The sequence below is a fragment of the Topomyia yanbarensis genome, chromosome 1 (genome assembly GCF_030247195.1).
Source record: "Topomyia yanbarensis strain Yona2022 chromosome 1, ASM3024719v1, whole genome shotgun sequence".
NCBI lineage: Eukaryota > Metazoa > Arthropoda > Insecta > Diptera > Culicidae > Topomyia > Topomyia yanbarensis.
Window position 1 is genome coordinate 66,675,314 of NC_080670.1, and position 18,638 is coordinate 66,693,951.

Genomic DNA, 18,638 nt, shown 5'->3' on the forward strand with positions numbered 1-18,638 from the left:
AAAAATACCGAGAAATCGATTGGATTACTGCGTAAGTTCCAATTTCACAACGAGCAAATGTTCCACAAATATAAAAAAGGAATACGAATTATCGATTATTATTATTTAGGACAAAAAATGATGTAACTCCTATGTGAGCCACTCACCACATTTATGTTTCACTCATTTTTACATTTCTTATAAAAGATATGTATAGGATTCTTCCAAGCTTTGAAAACGTCTTCCGAAGCCCAACCAAATTCATTTATTTGATACGGTCCAAGGCGTTCGCTGCCTTAAGTCGTGGGTCTTTTACATATTTAAAATATGTAAAAAAAATAATAGTGAGAGTCCGTCCGATCACGTACGCGCGAATTGCCATTGGGGACCATTCATAAATTACGTAACGCAAAAATTGGCCAAAATTGTCACAAATTTATTCATCCCCCCCCTCCGCTGTTACGTAACAAATTCCTAGAAATTTTTTTTTTCTTCGGTGAAAACATGTTACGTAACAATCTAGCTAACTCCCCCTCCCCCTATGTCACAACATGTCACAACGTGTTGTACCCCCTCCCCCCCCCCTAAATACGTTATGTAATTTATGAATGGTCCCTTGCACACGGAGATCTTTTCTCGCGTCGGGGAAATATTCACATTCACGCCAACTGTATCTTGGAGGTTATTCATATCCCTTTCGTCGTGGCACACCTCCGTGGCGCTATCGTGGTTACTGCCCCGATGTGCACGATCAAGTGTTGTCTAGTCTATACAAGTTCCGTATTTTAGTGTGGTCGAGTACGATTCATGATCGCGAGAGAGTAGGTATTTGTATGTTAGCATTTGAGACCACGTCTGTGCTTACAAGTTGCTTTAATCGCCGAGACGTGTTCATGATTGTGAGATCGTGGGCGTAGGTATGCGTTTGTGACTGGAATTGTATTATCGCAAAATGCTCGAGCGTTCGCGGGTGCGTTTATATATCGCATGTGATAGCGTGTTTGAAATTTCGTGTATACTTGTAATGCCAGGGAAGAAATTCCTCTAAACGTCAGTCTTAATAGAAACCACTTCGCCATATTGCGACATGAATTTGCTAATTGCACTATCAGGTGTGCCAGGAGACAAATCATGTAGTTTAACGTCGACTGCATTGTCCTCCATATAGACAGGGACCTTAACCTTAACGTTATCATGTTCTATGAAGTGACACATGTTGTTGCTATAGACAAATTGATCTAGTGAGACACGAGCACTGAACTACACCAGTACCACATTGCGAACATGATGGAATTGAACGAGTCTAACATCATATATACCAATGCACATTTTTTCCTGTAACAAACTTTCCACTTCCCGCACGGGTGGGCGAAAACTACATGCCTTGAAGTCAATGACCGCTGTGAAACAACGCTTCAATGTGAACTCATCGTACTCAGGATGAGACATCTCGATCGACAAAATGCGTACAATACTCACTATAACAATAACGGTCCTTTATTTGTATAGGGTTTCAATAGCTTAGCGTGCACGAACCGAACGCGACGGGAAGCCTCTCCAAGCATTGCAAGTAAAAATGAAACGCAGAATTCAAAATATTTGTTTATTGGTACGATATTCATCTGACGACTTGATCTTCAAAAACTTAATACAAATTTTTACTTAAACAAAAAAAATTCGCATTATTTGTAAACGTTATCGAAACTTGCTAGTTGCCTTATTAACCTTTACAGTACCAAGCTAAAATTTTTCTGAAAATTTTGTTTAAATTTTGCTCTCATTTCGTCAATTTTCGACCGAATTGGATGGAACTGGCTTTGAAAGATCTGGAATTTAGTCCAATTTCTATATACCGAGTAGTGTTCAAATCCGTGAACCGGTTCCGGAACTAATCCGAATTCCCTTGGGGTATATCCGGCATCCCAGTGGGGTGACGGACGAGTTTTGAAGAAACATCCCGTAAATTTAAGTAATTGTATTTTGAAATGTGCTACATATGACTATTTCCCATTGATCCTTCACAATAGACATGAATTGGACCAATCTTGGCCACCGGAGAACTGTTCCGGGAGAACCTAAGAAAATGTATATATTTTTCTATCATTCCAGCGATTTCGGTTCATAGCTTTATACGAAATGCGAAGTTCTTCCAATCATACGGTTCTACAGCTCCCTCAAGGCCATTCCGGCACCGGTTCCGTACGGATGGACATTTGACGCCATTTTGAAAACCAAGATGGCAGCTTCCGGTTACCACAAAATAGTGAAAACCACCATCAATATGGATGTTATTTGAAAGAGAACGGCCAGCAAAAGCCGGAAATTGATAATTGACGCCATTTTGAAAAGCAAAATGGCGATTTCCGGTTACCACAAAACAGTGAAAAGCATCATCAATATGGGTGTCATTCGAAAGGGAGTCATCAATAGAAGACAGAAATTGATTTTGACGCCATTTTCAAAACCAAGATGGCGGTTTCCGGTTATCACAGTGCAGTGCAAACCACCACCAATAATGGCGTCATTGTAAAGCGCTAGCGATCAGCAAAAGCCGGAAATTGGTTTTTGACGCAATTCGAAAACCAAAATGGCGGGTTCATGATCCAAAGAAACAGTGAAAACCGTCATCAATATGGGTGTCATTTGAAAGGGGTGTGTCAGCAGGAGACGGAAATTGATGATTGACGCCATTTTGAAAACCAAGATGGCGGCTGCCGGTTTCCAAAAACCAGTGAAAACTACCATCAATATAGGTATTATTTGAAAGGGATTTGTAAGAAGAAGTACGAAATTGATTGTTTATGCAGTTTTGAAAACCAAGTTTGCGGTTTCCTGTTACTGCAAAACAGTGAAAACTATCATCAGTATAGGTATCAGAAAGGGGTAGTCATAAAGTTATTTTTGACGCCATTTTCGAAAACCAATATGGTGGCTTCCGGTTACTACAAACAACAGTGAAAACCATAAGTATGGGTGTCATTTGAAAGGGGTGGTCAGTAGATGTAGTGGTGGCGGTGGTACTACCACGTTTGTAACAGGAACACTCTCCATAGCACTGAGCAATCTTTACACGACAAGCATGACGTGTTCATACTCAGCATGCTACTGTACGAAGGGCCAAAAAGGAATTGCGTGGTCGGAAAGTGACTTTGCTTACATGTACTACGGAAGCTTTTGCTTCCAATAACAAGACCATATAAGCCAATTACAATGCAAGCCATTGTTATAAAAAGTAGCCTCAATAGGTGGGGAGAAAATCCTGCGCAATGTTCACGAAATGTTAGCAACAAGAATCTGGCTACTCCACTCTTCCTGCCCAAATCGTTTCAATCTGGTGGCTTGATGGTCCCTCTCAATTCCCATGTATTCTATGTAAGGGTCATTCCACGCGCAGTGATCAAGGCACGTGTAATCGACCTTCACGGATTTGAATCAAATTTGGAGGACTTGCTCATCTAGGGCCAATATATAAAAACCCAAATTTTTGTGTCTATTCAATCACCGCTCGGGCCATGGGTGCAACCCCCACCCCCCGCTTTGGCAAATTGTCAAAAACCTTGATTTCCTTTTGAACATATTTCCGGTTCTATTTACTCTAGAACCAAACCGTAAGATGGGTTTTGAAGAAAATTGTTCAAGGAGTTTAGAAAATATATTAGTTATTGGCGACAGTGCTGCCAACTATCCGATTTTTTCAGCCAGATAGCAAATCAGCGATATTTTGAAGCAAAAAACGCTATTTCCCATATAAAATCTCAGGCGCACAACAATAAAAAAACTAACTTGAGTATTCTAAGTTCACACATAATTTATCGTGAAGTAGACGAGAAATTATGAAAAATTACGTTTTTGGTTGCTTTTTAGCAGATCAGGGTCAATTTTTATGACTGTTTGAAGATTTTCTCAATTTTGGCCAATAAAAATGGATTTTTATATGAGAAAATTCGAGTTCTTCCCTTCAAAACAGTGCATCTCAGGATGCGCTCAAATTATATTGACATTATAAGTGTTTTTTATGTAAAAATATCTACAGAACACGATGGCATTAGAATCTTCAAAATTAAAATATTTGTTATAAGAAAAAAAACTTTTAATATTTAACTGAAAAAAATCGCATAGTTGGCATCACTGCCGCGAAAAGTTAAGCTCCTTGAGCAATTTTCTTCAAAAACCATTTTTCGAATGGATTCTATAGTAAATAGAACCGGTGATATTTGTAGAAGACACCTAATTTCTATCTCTCTCCGTTGAAAAGTTAGTGTTGGCGCCATCTATGCGGTCACAGGTGGCACTAAAATTTTCTAACCAAGACATAACTCGTATTATGTATTGCAATTCTTCCGAACATACTATTCAACTAAATCTAACCATTATTCTACAAAAATGTTTAGTTTGTTAGAACCTAGTACCGATACACTACCACGCACTGCTAGGCCCCATGCAAAACTGACTCAGACACCACTTCGCTAAAAGTTTAATAACTTCTTTTAACAAAGCCGAATTGACTAGCAGTCTTCGACAAAGTTGTATACAATTAAATTATATTTCTTATTTTCACTTACAGTCATAATTCGATGCATACTGTGCCACCTAGCGGTGAAAATGCGAGCTAGTGGGTTTTCTTCATATAAATTGTCGAAAAATCCCATACAAACTTCAGGCACTTTGGTCCGGTAGCTAGACTTGTCCGATTTGCTTCAAATTTAGAGCAAGTACTCCTGGTGGGACTAGGAATCGACTCAGAGGTAGGCCGATAGGGGTCACGTCCTTACAATCGTCGAACGGTTTTGTGTAATCAGATAGGTGTACTAATTTTTGTTTTAAGTTTGTATACAAGAAACAAAGGGGTTGGATAGGCAACCGCTCTCCTCTTGCTGCAATAAGTGTGCTGGATATGCTACACATAGCTATGCGGCGGTACGGTTTTTTGGTGTTGGTGTTTGTTTTTTCGTGTCGTGGAGAAGGCGGCCATCGAGGTTTTTAGATAGTGACGGACCACGGCATCGAACAGACGCCCCGAGTTTTTTTTTTCCGGGACAGTTTCCAGCCACAATAACCAGTGCGGTGAAGTGCGCGTGTGCGACGGTGACAATCCCGTTCGAAAAGTGCCGACCCGTGGTTCGGGTACTCAAGTGTTTTGGTGTCGGGTCGCCGGAAAAGGAAGCTAAGCGCCAAGGAGCAACTCGCTTCCCCGGCTAAGTATAAAGGACCCAGAAGACGCCTTTCCGCTCTCGCTGTGAAGGATCAGCCGAACGAGCCTAGCTCTCCTTCACAGCTAAGCTTCAGGAGAGCGAAGCAGGGTGGCCAAAGGTGCTCCCTGGGAAGTACACTGCGGTGACTTCTGGGATCTCTGGGGAGCGAGTAGATCCGGTGATAATTCGCCATCGTCGCTAGGGAGGTTCCAACAAAGGAGCCAAGCTCACATCCCTAGCTAAAAGTCAAGGACCGCTGCCGGTGCGGCCGTTGTGTTCTCGGCCGGTCGGAAGAAACCGCCCGCCTTCCCGCCATCGTCAGAAGCAGCTGATCAACTTCATCGACAGAGTGCAGCAAAGAGGAGATTTGGTGGAATAAAAGTCGGTAAATCTATTAGTTTATTTACCTTTTTTTGTTGTGAAACGAAAATCCGTAATTCTGTAAAAACACCTAGGCCGCCCTGAAAAGAAGGGTACGCCGTGCAAACAAGAACCCGAATAGTGGAAAACCCTTACTTACAAAGTAAAGAAAAAAGTAGGCAACCGCGGCATCTCAGTCGCCGTCGTTCCCCCAGCACATTATTCAGCAGCGGCTCACGAGTCAAAACTTCTTGATATCATCCACTGCTTTAATTGAGGCCAGCAATCACTCCATAAACGATTAAGTCATCGAAGAAGCCCCACACACCTGCACGTATACCACACTTTGAAGCCGACACCGACACCAACCACGAACGCGTGAATCAACAAATACATCTCCAATGCAACGCACGATCACGATCCGCAGTATTGAACGAGGAAATACACATGTCCAAATCGAAAATTATTATTATAATAATATTGCCGATGGACAGTCCATGTGAACATCGGCTAGAATGAACTAATCTTGTTGAGATCTGCGTTCAACATATTGACAACAATATGATTTAATTCGGTTATTCTCGCATAGTAATGACTACGAAATGGGAGCAAGTTTTAAAAGTTTCGCTGAACTATATTGAAAATTAGTCTAAATCTGTACCTTTTGAGTCACGAAGAAACTTAGTTGTCTGTCACATCAGCACATACTTATTGTTGGTGTGAAAAATTGCTGCTTGGATGACCGTTCATTTCTAAATAAAACCCATACCGATGATGATTTTGACTATTTTGTGGTACCACCATCTTGCTTTCCAAAATGGCGTCAATCAATATCCGTATCTGCCGACCATCCACTCGCAAATGACTTCCATCTTGATGACAGTCTTCACTGTTTTGTGGAAACCGGAAGCCGCTATCTTGGTTTTCAAAATGGCGTCAATCATCAATTCCCGTCTTCTACTGATCACCCCGTTTCAAATGCCACCCATACTGACAATGGTTTTCATTGTTTCCTTGGAACAGGAAGCCACCATCTTGGTTTTCAAAATGGCGTAAACAATCAATTTTCGTCTTTTGCTGACCACCCGCTTTACAATGACACCATTACTGACGGTGGTTTTCACTGCCTTGTGGAAACCGGAAGCCGCTATCTTTGCTTAGAAAATGGCGAAAAAATCAATTTCTGTCTTCTATTGACCCCCCCTTTTGAATGACACTCATATTGACAATACTTTTGACTGTCGTGGTAACCGGAAACCGCCATCTTGGTTTTGAAAATGGCGTCAATTATAAATTTCTTCCTTCAAATAACACCCATATTGATGGTTGTTTTCACTGTTTTGTGGTAACCGGAAGCTACCATCTTAGTTTTCAAGTGACAATCTCTTTTCTAATGACACCCATATTGATGACGGTTTTCACTGTTTCTTTGGAACATGAACCCGCCATTTTGGTTTTCGAATTGGCGTCAAAAATCCTTTTCCGGCTTTTGCTGATCGCTAGCGCTTTACAATGACGCCATTATTGGTGGCGGTTTGCACTGCACTGTGATAACCGGAAGCCGCCATCTTGGTTTTGAAAATGCGTCAAAAATCAATTTCTGTCTTCTATTGACCACTCCCTTTCGAATGACACCCATATTGATGATGCTTTTCACTGTTTTGTGGTAACCGGAAATCGCCATTTTGCTTTTCAAAATGGCGTCATTATCAATTTCCGGCTTTTGCTGGCCGTTCTCTTTCAAATAACACCCATATTGATGGTGGTTTTCACTATTTTGTGGTAACCGGAAGCTGCCATCTTGGTTTTCAAAATGGCGTCAAATGTCCATCCGTACGGAACCGGTGCCGGAATGGCCTTGAGGGAGCTGTAGAACCGTATGATTGGAAGAACTTCGCATTTCGTATAAAGCTATGAACCGAAATCGCTGGAATGATAGAAAAATATATACATTTTCTTAGGTTCTCCCGGAACAGTTCTCCGGTGGCCAAGATTGGTCCAATTCATGTCTATTGTGAAGGATCAATGGGAAATAGTGATAAGTAGCACATTTCAAAATACAATTACTTAAATTTATGGGATGTTTCTTCAAAACTCGTCCGTCACCCCACTGGGATGCCGGATATACCCCAAGGGAATTCGGATTAGTTCCGGAACCGGTCCACGGATTTGAACACTACTCGGTATATAGAAACTGGACTAAATTCCAGATCTTTCAAAGCCAGTTCCATCCAATTCGGTCAAAAATTGACGAAATGAGAGCAAAATTTAAACAAAATTTTCAGAAAAATTTTAGCTTGGTACTGTAAAGGTTAAAATCGGAAATGTTATAGTCTTCCTGAAATCGCATGCAAATGGAATTAAATGGATTACCCGAATAATAGACCGTGTTTCTTAGCTTTGGTCCCCTGAATCGAAGAACCGAGTACTGATCTACGAGACGAACATCAGGCTGAGGTCGATTTGGGCCGCGACGAGAGTACCTCAGGGCTCCATACTCGGCCCAACGCTGTGGAATACAATGTAAAACGGAGTGTTAACACCGCAACTGCCCAGGGGAGTCGAGATCGTCGGATATGCAAATGGCGTTGTCTTGACGATAACCGGCGACTATGAAGTAAGTGGAGATGTTGACGACAGAGACAATAGATATCGTGAAAATCTGGATGGATGATGTCAAGCTGGCAGTTGGCTCACCACAAGATGGAGATAGTGCTTGTCAGCAACCGAAAAAAAATCCAGCGTGTCGCGATCAGCGCCGGCGGACACTCAATTCCATCCATGCGTGCACTGAGGCACCTAGGTGTGATAGTTGACGATCAGTTAAATTACAACAGCCATGTCAATTATGTATGTCAGAAGGACAACTAACGTATTTGCTAGGATCATGCCGAACATCGCGGGAGCAAGATGTAGCACGAGATGTCTGTTGGCGGGTGTATAATCCTCAATATTGAGGTATGGTGTACCAGAACAGGCTGCTTCACTGAACTCAAAGCGGAACCAGACAAAGTTCATAAGCACGATTCGACAAATGGATGTTCGTACCGCGAGTGCGCACTAAACTATATCGTCGGAGACAGTATGCGTAATCTCCGGGAAGATTACCATCTGGCTGAAGACGTGGAATGCTACCAACGTAAGAGTGGGATAATGCGGAGAAATGCAAGTGGATCCACCGACTCATCCCAAATGTGTCGGTGTGGATGCACAGGAAGCGTGACAAGGTGAATTTCATTTTGACGCAGTTTTTGTCCGTGCATGGATGCTTTTGGAAGTAACTACATCGGACATGCTTCGTCACCCATTTGTGAATATGCAAGAGACACTGGAACACGTTGTCTTCGAATACACTAGGTTCGAAGAAGTTCGAAAGGGTATACTTGGTGTGACAGTTGACAATATCGTCAAAGGGATGTGCCACAACAATCATATCTGGGACGTGGTCAATAGAGCTATTACGGGTATATTCTCCGAGTTGGAGAGAAAGCGTCACACTACCGGGTAGCCGAGTAGCTTAGATCCTCTGCCGGGGAATAGAGTGAGTAGATTGCGTAGAATAGCTTTATTTATTTTGATTATAGAGGTTTTAACCTTTGGGTCATCTGCCTCTTTTTTCGGGTTAGGAAAATCTCTAACCCTATGTGCGGGGTTGGGAATCGAACCCAGGTGAGCTGCGTATAAGGCAATCGATTTACCAACTACGCTATGCAAGCACCTACGTAGAATAGCTATCAGTGGGTCGTATGAACAACAGAGGACTTATATTGCTTCCTTGGAGCACACAGGAGAGCGGAGAAAACCTGGAAGATTCGTTCGAACCTATTTTTACAATTAGTTGCCTGCGACATAAATATAATCTGAGCCATATGTCTATGAGACTCCCAGATACAAAAGTTTTATTGAAAGAATTTTATGGCTTACACAGTCAAGTTTAAATAGTATATCCGAGTAAACTGTATCGACCTACGCACCTTCCATTGCAGTGATGCAAATCTAAATTCGCAAAGGTTACTGTTCGCCGATCATTTAGAACAAAATCCGCATTGCCAAGGACTGATATAGTTCCTACACGTAATGAGCAATATCTCATTGGCGATGGTTTCGAGTTACTTAAAACTAGTTGTCAGTGATGATATTGGGCAGTAGTTAGAAATGTCAGTTTTATCGCCCTTTATGTATACAGGCAGCATATATGTATGATAATTTCCATGCAGAAGGAATTTGTAATTTTTAGAACACTTTTTGACAAAACTTTTATCTTCTTTATAATTTACACTCAATAACTTGCGCAAATAACAATTGTGGAAAATTTGCACCTCCGTTTTCAAAAATATATGCATCCGTGAGATTGGGTATTATGCAAAACATTGGTGATGTTAAGTATGTGGCTTTTTGCAGTGTTCATTTGCGTGCTGAATTGAATAGCATACTTAGATTTTCTATACAGGGTCTCCATCTCACGTTATATACGCTTAAAGGCAAGAGTGCTGAAATATATATTTAGAAACAGTTTTTATGGTCAATGTCTCATTATTTCGAAGGCGTCAATTTTAAAGGTTTTCAAAAAAATATTATTTGGAGCCTTGGTGTCTTCAGTAAAGTTGTTGAGAATGATATCAGAAACAACTTTGTTGAAGACGTAAGTATGCAGCATATCGAAATATAGAATAACATTCATGTATTATTAAATCCAATTCGATTCAATATTACTCTTTTATTGAAAGTTTTTGTGAGTTCATATCTTGGACAAAAACATGTATGTAACTGCTTAGCAAAAGTTTAAACAAATGTCAAAATTATCAGTAATGTTGATATTAGAACAACTTGTTTTGAAGAGTTTTTTCGCAAATAACCTAATATATCTTAGTACTCATGTCAGCAGCACTCATGTCTTTACAAAGTTGTTTCCAATGAAATCCTTAACAACTTTACTGAAGACACCAGGCCACTAAATAATGTTTCTTGAAAGGTCGTTTTTTCCATAACTACTATTAAGAGGACTACACACAAAAATTTTTTTTTCGAGAAATGCGCTTCTTCGCTTCTCCAGAATTAAAGTGATCGAAATTATGTGATATTGGCCGTAAAAAACTGTTTTTGTACATTTATTTCAGTATTTTTTACTTTAAAAGTGCACAAGTTGCACCTTGTATACAACAACCAATTACACCATTCCATTCAGCAATTAAATATATACCTGGCGCAAACCTCAATGATTTTTTTTGAATTACACTTAATTTTTAATCCCACTAGGGGCCGTACACAAATAACTTAGCTTTTTTTCGACGATTTTCGACCCCTCCCTCCCCCTCGTAGCATTTGGTCACAAAACTCAAACCTCCCCCTTGTAAATAACGTAGTATTTCCCTACACCCCCCTCCTTGCGCAATGCGGCCGGGGGATGAAACAAAATTACATATGTTTTTCAATTCTTTTAAATGCATTTCCTTTTATCAATATTTTAATTATAACAGCAAATTTCGTACAAAATAAGCCCATTTCATTACAAATATAGTGTTTATAGTTTTGTTTTGAATTTTATATGTCATGGAGCATGAAAAATTCACCACATTAAAACCGCGTGAAAAGTAACTTTTGCGAATTTATATTTATTTCTTTTTTTTTTATTCATTTCGTTTATTTGATAGGCACAAATGCGTTACCTTGGCGGTGCCAAATTCTTTTGTTTTTACATTTTGTATATTTTAAAACTAGGAGGTTACAATGTTGAAATATTTTTTTAAAAAAGAAAAATTTTACAGCTATCTTAAGACTAGAAATAAGATTCTATATACAAGAGAGGGGGCGAAAGATTTTTTTATGAAAAATTTTTAAAACAAGGAATTCAATAGTAATAATTTTTAGGAAATATTTACAGTTATCTTAAAACTAACAATATAGTTTGGTACACAAAAGGGGGAACAAATATTTATGAGAAAATTCGCAGGTGTTTTAAGACTAGGGATACAATTCTATTTACAAGATGGGGGACAATAGTTTTAACAAAGAGGTAAAATTACAACTATCTTAAAACTAGGAATACAGAATACAAATTTGAACTTTTTTAGCGGAGACTTATGCTTGGTCAAGGTATTCAGAGGGGGGCTGTAGAAGCAGTTGCATCAAGGACAGGGGAGAGAAAGCGTAGATGGTGACCGGGAGAGATGAGCAAAACTTGCAACTTTCGCTCAAACGGGAGATCAGCGAAAGATTACCGCCTCAGTCTAGTAGGTCGGATTGGCGGATGGTATTCTTCGGACCCGCGGGGAATCCTTCAAAAGTCATCGGACCTTGAGTCGCTCTCGCTTCAGTTTCCGTAGTGGTAAGTGCGACGGCGGTTACATAGTTGCAGTCTGGAGCTGATCGGTCCCACAAGGCAAGAGAAAGCTTCTAAAACGAGAAATAAAAAGAGAGGGGCTAAATTGGGATATTTGTCGTTTTTATGAAAGTATAAATAAGGGACATATAGGGGAAATCACGATTTGCCAGTATATCTCGGACTGGGACATTGGGTGGTCTACCTCGGGCCCGAAGGGAATTCTTTAACTGAGACCTGGCGTCCAAGTACCCGGCGCATACCCAGACAACGTGCTCGATGTCGTGATAGCCCTCGTCACAAGCGCACAGACTACTCTCCGCAAGCCCAATACGCCGCAGATGCGCATCCAAGGTGTAGTGGTTGGACATAAGTCGGGACATTACACGAATAAAATCCCGACCCACATCCATCCCCCTGAACCAAGGCTTCGTTGATACCTTTGGGATAATGGAATGTAGCCATCGTCCAAGTTCACCATTGCTCCACGAGGTTTGCCAACTGTTGAGTGTCCTCTGACGACAAATACTAAAAAATTCGTTGAAGCAGATTGGTCTTTCGTATATGTCACCATTTAATGCGCCCACCTTTGCTAATGAGTCGGCCTTTTCATTGCCTGGGATAGAGCAATGAGAGGGGACCCAAACAAAAGTAATTTGATAAGATTTTTCAGATAACGTACACAAGGACTCCCGTATCTTCCCCAGGAAATATGGGAATTGCTTTTTGGGCTTCATCGCACGAAGAGCCTCGATGGAGCTGAGGCTGTCCGAAATGATGAAGTAGTGATCTGTGGGCAGAGTGTCGATGATCCCAAGGGTGTACTGAATTGCAGCTAACTCTGCGACGTAAACTGAAGCGGGATCATTGAGCTTGAATGAAGCGGTGATAGTATTGTTGAAGATACCGAAGCCAGTGGACCCATCGAGATTTGATCCGTCACTGTAGAACATTTTGTCACAGTCGACTTCTCGGAATTTATTATAAAATATATTGGGGATCACTTGCGGGCGTATATGGTCCGGGATTCCACGAATCTCTTCCTTCATGGATGTGTCGAAGAATACAGTAGAATCAGAAGTATCTAGGAAACGAACACGGCTGGGAGTATATGAAGAAGGATTAATGCTCTGTGCCATGTAGTCGAAGTACAAGGCCATAAATCGGGTTTGAGAATTAAGCTCGACGAGCCTCTCGAAGTTTTCAATCACCAACGGGTTCAGAATGTCGCATCGGATGAGCAATCGATATGAGAGTTCCCAAAATCGATTTTTTAGCGGAAGAACGCCCGCCAGCACTTCGAGACTCATCGTATGGGTCGAGTGCATGCAACCCAAGGCAATGCGCAAGCAACGATACTGGATTCTCTCCAGTTTGATGAAGTGTATGGTCGCAGCGGAGCGGAAACAGAAACACCCGTACTCCATCACCGACAATATCGTTGTTTGGTATAACCTGATCAGGTCTCCTGGGTGAGCACCCCACCATGTTCCAGTTATTGTTCGGAGAAAATTGATCCTTTGTTGGCATTTCTGTTTCAGATACCTAATGTGACATCCCCAGGTACCTTTAGAGTCGAACCAGACCCCGAGATATTTAAATGTGAAAACCTGGTTGATCGTTGAACCCATTAATAGAAGCTGGAGTTGCGCCGGCTCACGCTTCCTAGAAAAAACAACCAACTCAGTTTTCTCCGTGGAGAACTCAATACCCAGCTGAAGAGCCCAAGCAGACAAATTGTCCAAGGTATTTTGTAATGGTCCTTGCAAGTCGGCAGCTTTGGGCCCTGTAACAGAGACCACCCCGTCGTCTGCAACTTGCCTTAGCGTGCATGAATTGGCAAGACAATCGTCAATGTCATTCACGTAGAAATTGTAGAGCAGGGGACTTAGACATGAGCCCTGGGGAAGACCCATGTAGCTAAATCGCGATGTTGTTAAATCGCCATGCGAAAAGTGCATGTGCTTTTCAGACAACAGGTTTAGCAAAAAGTTATTTAAAATTGGCGAAAGACCATGCTGGTGCAGCTTCTCTGACAGAATGTTGATAGAAACTGAGTCAAAAGCCCCCTTAATATCCAAGAAGACTGATGCCATCTGCTCTTTGTTAGCATAGGCTATTTGGATTTCTGTAGAAAGCAACGCAAGGCAATCGTTCGTCCCTTTGCCTTTGCGGAAGCCAAATTGTGTATCTGACAGTAAGCCATTTGCTTCAACCCAATTGTCGAGGCGAAACAAGATCATTTTCTCGAACAACTTCCGAATACAGGACAGCATTGCAATCGGCCGATATGAGTTGTGGTCGGAGGCTGGTTTTCCTGGTTTTTGGATGGCGATGACCTTCACTTGCCTCCAGTCATGAGGGACAATGTTACCCTCAAGAAACTTGTTAAATAAATTCAACAAGCGCCTTTTTGCAGTGTCAGGTAGATTCTTCAGCAAGTTGAATTTGATTCTGTCTAACCCTGGGGCGTTATTGTTGCATGATAAGAGAGCAAGTGAGAACTCCACCATCAAAAACGGTGTTTCGTTCGCGGTATCGTGAGGAGACGCGGCGCGGTACGTTTTCTGTACCGGGACAGAGTCCGGACAGATCTTCTTGGCGAAAGCAAATATCCAACGGTTTGAATATTCCACATTCTCGTTGGTACTATTACGGTTACGCATACGTCGAGCCGTACCCCAAAGAGTGCTCATCGCTGTTTCTCTCGTTAACCCGTCGACGAACCGGCGCCAATAACTACGTTTTTTTGGCTTTCATTAGACTCTTCATTCGCCTTTCTAACGACGCGTACTGTAGATAGCTAGCGGGTAACCCGTCTTCCCGGAAGGCCTTATATGCAGTGGACTTTTCCGCGTACAGCTCTGAGCACTCTTTATCCCACCACAGGGTGGGAGACCGTCCATGGGTATTCGCGCCCGGTACTGGTTTAGTCTGAGCTTGATTCGCACTGTCGAGAATCAAGCCAGCCAAAAACCTGTACTCTTCCTCCGGAGGAAGTTCTTGAGTGGATTCGATTTTAACGGATATCGCGGTCGCGTAACTCTTCCAATCAATGTTCCGTGTGAGGTCATACGATACATTGATTGTTTCCGATGGTCTTGAACCGTTAGCAATTGAAATCACGATAGGCAAATGGTCGCTACCGTGGGGATCAGGGATCACCTTCCACATGCAATCTAACTGTAGCGAAGTCGAGCATAGAGATAAATCCAACGCGCTTGCGCGTGCTGGTGGTGTAGGAATCCGCGTCATTTCTCCCGTGTTTAAGATGGTCATGTTGAAATTATCGCAAAGATCTTGGATTAATGTTGATCTATTATCATCATGAAGACAGCCCCATACCGTACCGTGCGAGTTAAAGTCTCCCAGAACTAGCCGCGGTGCTGGTAAGGATTCCGTGATATTACAAAGCGTTCGGTGCCCTACCGAGGCTCTAGGAGGAATGTAGATGGAAGCAATGCAAAGGTCTTTACCTTTGATTAAAACTTGACAAGCGACAATTTCAATGCCTGGTGTCGAAGGGAGGTTAATTCGGTTGAAAGAATAGCACTTTTTGATCCCCAAAAGTACTCCTCCATAGGGGTTTTCTCGATCCAGACGAATTATATTAAAGTCGTGGAAGTTGAGATTTATATCGGAAGTTAACCAAGTTTCACATAATGCGAAAGCATCACATTTTAAACTATTTAGTAAAAATTTAAAGGAATCGATTTTCGGGAGGATACTTCTGCTGTTCCACTGTAGAACAGTGATCGAATCGGTGACCTCGTTCGATGACTTAGCCATCGAAGGATACGATCGCTGCAAGGAGGGGCCATTTAGTAGTCAACTGCTTCAAAAATGTTTGCACTATAGGGAGAAAACGTATCAGAAGGCTTTTAAGAGGATCAGTAACATTGAAAGCTGTGAAAATTAAGTCCACTATGTCAGAAAATTTCATTAGTCCGCTACTGGACTGAGTATCTGTTTGAAAAAAGGGGACACTTGGGGTTTTTGGTGTCCCTGGAAGTGGTGGGTACTCCTTGTTAGAATTAATATTTCCAAGTCCTGGAGCAAATTGCTTCGGCTTTTGTGCATCACTTCCGTTGGATTTATTGATTGCGGTTGGCGCACTCTGAGTGGACGACACCTTGGCACCCTTACGAGGCAATGTAGGGGAGGCTAGATTTCTCCTCTTCCTGGATTCCCCTGGGTTAACCAATGATGTTCCCTCTTGTGGGTCGTCAGATTCTTGCTCAACGCCAGCCAAAAGAGCAAAGGAATTTTCGGAAGGGACAGATGGCGAAGCATTCTTTAGCATTTCTGCATAAGAGTGCCTCGAGCGATCCTTAAGGGAGCGCTTAATTTTATCCCCGCGCTGCTTGTACGCCGGGCATGACTTAAGAGCATGCGGGCCCCCGCAGTAAATACACTTCTCAGTTTCTCCACCGCAAGCGTCATCCTCATGCTCTCCCTCGCATTTGCCGCACCGTTTTTTATTGCCACAATAAGTGGCTGTGTGGCCCAGTTGCTTGCAATTGCTGCAGTTCATTACCCGCGGTACAAATAGGCGAACAGGTAGGCGAACCTTATCCAGGAGGACATAGTTGGGAAGAGCAGATCCGGAGAAAGTCACCCGAATCGAGTCTGACGGAGAATAAGTTGTCTTATCATCTTCAGTTTTTGCGGAATACAATTGCTTGCATTCCAGAATTTTCACCTTTTGAAGTGAAGGGTCCTTAAAGCAGCCAACCCCGTACTTCAACAGGTCTTCGCACTTTAGACCCGGTTCGGCGACGACCCCATCGATCTCCACAACTCTACAAGGCACATACACCTTGAATTGCCTCGTAAAACGCTCGCTGCGAGCAATCTGGTTTGCCTGGTCGAGGTCATTTACTATAACGCGTATCTTATTAGCTCGAACACGTGTTATCTGAGCCACGGACGGGTAGTTGGCAGTCAGCTCCCGTGAGATTTCTAGAATATTGGGCGATTTCGTGTTGGGCCGGAAATACACCACCCAGGGTCCAGTCGAACTGGCTGGGTATGTTTTAATACGGGGAGGACTGGGGGAATCAGGGGAGGGAGTAATTTCGGGTTTATCCGGTATATCCATGGGAATATCATTCCCATCCAATGTTACTTCGCCCTCGGCCATTTAGGCACGATGGTGTAAACGAGAGATGAAACTTATATTCAGGGGAAAGGGCAGAAGTAGAGACCGATCGGGGAAAGGGAAATGAAAGAAAAAAAAATACTTAGCTTATATAGCGGCGATTCCGGCTATTCTGGTATTCACTTCACCAGCCTGGGCACCGGCGAACAAAGACTGCCTCGAACAATGGTTGACCTTCACTGACAATTTATTCTTGTTCACTTTATGCACAGCACCAGAAAACGAACTGCTTCGATCGAGAGCTCGGAGAGTTATGATGTATATTTATTTCTGTTTTGAATGGAGGAACATTAAATTGTTTTCTCTACTCTTAAAAAAATTAAACTTAATGCTACGTCGCACAACTTCTGATCCTACCCTCCCCCACATGTCACACTTCGTCACAAATTAGGTATACCCTCCCTACCCCCTAAAATGGTACGTCATTTATGCATGGCCCCCTATATAGCTTCTTTTATAATTGGTAATAAAAAAATCTTCAAATGCTCATAAAAACGACGTACTAGAGACAAACGGAAAATGCCACATTCTCATTATTATCCGTCTACTTTCCAAAAAGGAATGTGAGATCACAAAATACTCAAGATGTTTTTTGTCGAACCCAGCATTTCAAACTAATAATAAACACCTACCTTGACTGGTCTTTGATTACTATCGTCACACAAAATTTTTTGTATCAAATCAGGAATCGATTCACCGAGTTATGTTTACATTAAGACAATCTATTTCCACTTCCGCTAAAACCCGCTAGAGCAGTTCATGACCACTTATCGCACAAGAATGTTTGCTTATGTGCTAAACCCGGACTGCAAATACCCATCAGATGCTGCGCCCTCGGGATGCCGAATGTATCGTTTCGGTAATTGAATGCGACAAAATGCAAATAAATGTTCTGCTCAGCCAGGGAAATCCCATCGTCATCAATTCTACTTTTGTTCTGTTTGTTCTCACCAGACTTCCACTTGGCTCTGGTGACACATCCAAGTCGCAGTTTTGGCGTCGCGGAGCGCAAAAATCCGCCGCTATTTATCTTTCTGCTATACACATACGCCCTCAAGCAATGAAAGAGGGTCAACAAAGTATATACCCTTCCTTCGCTTTGGCAAGGAAAATGTTCTCCTGGAAACGGATAGAAGACAGTTTTTTTCTTCTCGCAATCATTTCCCTCGTCGTAAATGGTAGCGAAGTCGTAAAAACTCAGATAGACTGATCCTTTAACTGATGCATTGTAAATTTCGGTCGACCACGACCTAGTACTAATACTTTTATCTAGGGGTATGCATACTCTTTAAGCAATCTACCAATAGTAACATGTGCTTTCACTTGAAATGCTACTTACACTGGGTAGAAAAATATGCTCAAGTCTGATTGTTGGGATAGTACGTCTACTCAAAACACATTAATTTTCAGGACGAAAAGCGATGTGGAAATTGTGATAAATGAGGTGATTGTGAACATACTTCGCCCCATTCCCCTCATCGCTCCGAATGTGAACTCGACACAAACCAGAGAGGTTTGCATCTTTTCGGGGCTTTTGCCGATGGTACCTTCTGCTAACTCTCTTGGTACCTCCTTATCACCGCAGTAACTAATGGATTACTCTCGAGCACGATAAATAATCATCATC

At 42.1% G+C, this 18,638-nt stretch overlaps 1 protein-coding gene across 2 annotated transcripts in view; it reads right to left on the minus strand.

Moving 5' to 3' along the window:
• The window catches only part of LOC131677846 (serine-rich adhesin for platelets), a 694,115-nt gene that overhangs the window by 11,187 nt on the left and 664,290 nt on the right, over positions 1-18,638 (minus strand). The gene's annotated exons all lie outside the window — the stretch shown is intronic.